The following is a 2099-nucleotide window of genomic DNA, read 5'->3' as shown; positions in this document are numbered from 1 at the left end:
TTAATGTCAGTCGTCATACATGCTTACATATTATTTTTCTTCTGATGAGAACTTTTTAAGATCTATTTTCTTAGTAACCTTTAAATATGCTATACAGCGTTATTAACTACAGTCACCATGTTGTACATTACATCCCCATGACTTATTTATGTTAGAACTGGAAGTTTGTACCTTTTGACCCCCTTTACACATTTGTTCCCCCAACCTCCGGCAATAACACTGATTTGTTCTCTGAGTCTATAAATTCATTTTTTTGTTTGTTTTTTGCGGGTTGTTTTTGTTTTAGTTTTGTTTTGGGATCCTAAATATAAGTGACATCATATGGTATTTGTCTTTCTCTGTCTGACTTACTTAGCATAATGCCCTAAAGGTCCATCCATGCTGTTGTAAATAGCAAGATTTTCTTCTTTTATGGCTGAATAATATTCCTGTGCGTGTGTGAGTGTGTGTGTGTGTGTGTCTGTATGTTTGTGTGTGTCACATTTGCCTATCCATTCATTCATTGGTAGACGCAGTTTGTTTTCATATCTTGGCTATTCTAAATAATGTTGCAATGAACATGGGGTGCAGATATCTCTTCAACATGGCATTTTCATGCCCTTTGGATAAATACTCAGAAGTGGAATTTCTGTATCATATGGATCTACTTTAACTTTCTGAGACATCTCCATATTGTTTTCCATAGTTGCTGCACCAGTTTAAGTTCCCATCAACAGTGCACCAGAGTCCCTTTCTGTCCTTGCCAACTCTTGTTATTTCTTGTCTTTTTGATGATAGTCATTCTGACAGGTGGGAGGTGATATCTCATTGTGGTTTTGATTTGCATTTCTCTGATGATTAGTGATGTTGAGTACCTTTTCATATACCTGTTAGCTATCTGTATGTGTCCTTTAAAAAAAAGTCTATTCAGATATTCTGCTCACTTTTGAATTAGATTGTTTGCTCTTACTATTAAGTTGAGTTCTTTATATATTTCAAATATTAACTCCTTATCAGAAATATGGTTTGTAAATATTTTCTCCCATTCTGTAGGTTGCTTTTTGTTTTGTTGATGGTTTCCTTTTTTGTACAGAAGCTTTTTAGTTTGATATAATCCCACATGTTTATTTTGGCTTTTGTTGCCTTAGCTTTTGGTATGAAATCCAAAATATCATCATCAAGACTGATGTCAAGTTGCTTATGCTTATGTTTTCTTCTAGGAGTTTTATGGTTTCAGGTCTTATATTTGATCACTTCATGAATCTGTGTGCATCTTGCTCGGGGCCATGCTAATCTCCTCTGTATCATTCCGGTTTTAGTATATGTGCTGCTGAAGCGAACAAAGCAAAATTTCTTTTAGCATCTCAGTGTGTGTGTGCACTTGTATATATATGGTAGGGTGGCAGTGGGGATTACAGTAAATCTGAAATACAACTTAATGTATTGAATGTACTGCTACATAAAATATATGCTGTTGGAATAAACAGCTGTCAACTAGTAAAATCGCCTAATCTGTGAAGTGCTGAGCTATATTCACAGCATAAGCAGTGGGCTTCGTGTGCTTTCCCTAAATATACACTTCCCCCCAAGGGAGACTCAAATTGGCCTTCTCCTCTACTGGTCAAAGTTGGAGAACATGGGTTTGGAATCTTTCTTAGTTTCCCCTATCTAAATTCAGGGCTGAAGTTCAGAATCATTTTTCCAAAGAGAATGTTTCTTCTAACCATATTCTGTAGCTTCTCTGTACAAGGAAGTGTGGGATATTGTCCCTGAGAACACTGGGGATAGGCTGACGATCAAAGCACTCTCTGTGTGGTTGGCCTGTCTGCTTGGCCCTTCAAGGGTCCAAGCCCTTCACTCTTGGGCCAAGCTGATAGAAATAAATGCTTCATAACTTTGTTGTGGAGATCACAGTAAAAATGAACAACTGGGCTTCCCTGGTGGCGCAGTGGTTGAGAGTCCGCCTGTCGATGCAGGGGACACAGGTTCATGCCCCGGTCCGGGAAGATCCCACATGCTGCGGAACAGCTGGGCCCGTGAGCCATGGCCGCTGAGCCTGTGCGTCTGGAGCCTGTGCTCCACAACGGGAGAGGCCACAACAGTGAGAGACCCGCATACCG

The 2099-nt window shown here is 39.4% G+C and overlaps 1 non-coding gene across 1 annotated transcript; it reads right to left on the bottom strand.

Moving 5' to 3' along the window:
* Positions 1 to 1218: 1218 nt before the first annotated feature.
* On the bottom strand, positions 1219 to 1320 carry LOC132501596 (U6 spliceosomal RNA). Its single transcript, XR_009534267.1, has one exon. It is a non-coding gene; the product is annotated as a U6 spliceosomal RNA (small nuclear RNA).
* Between the last annotated feature and the right edge of the window lie 779 nt (positions 1321 to 2099).

This window comes from Mesoplodon densirostris, chromosome 1 (genome assembly GCF_025265405.1).
Source record: "Mesoplodon densirostris isolate mMesDen1 chromosome 1, mMesDen1 primary haplotype, whole genome shotgun sequence".
NCBI lineage: Eukaryota > Metazoa > Chordata > Mammalia > Artiodactyla > Ziphiidae > Mesoplodon > Mesoplodon densirostris.
This window is presented reverse-complemented; position numbering and strand designations above follow the sequence as displayed.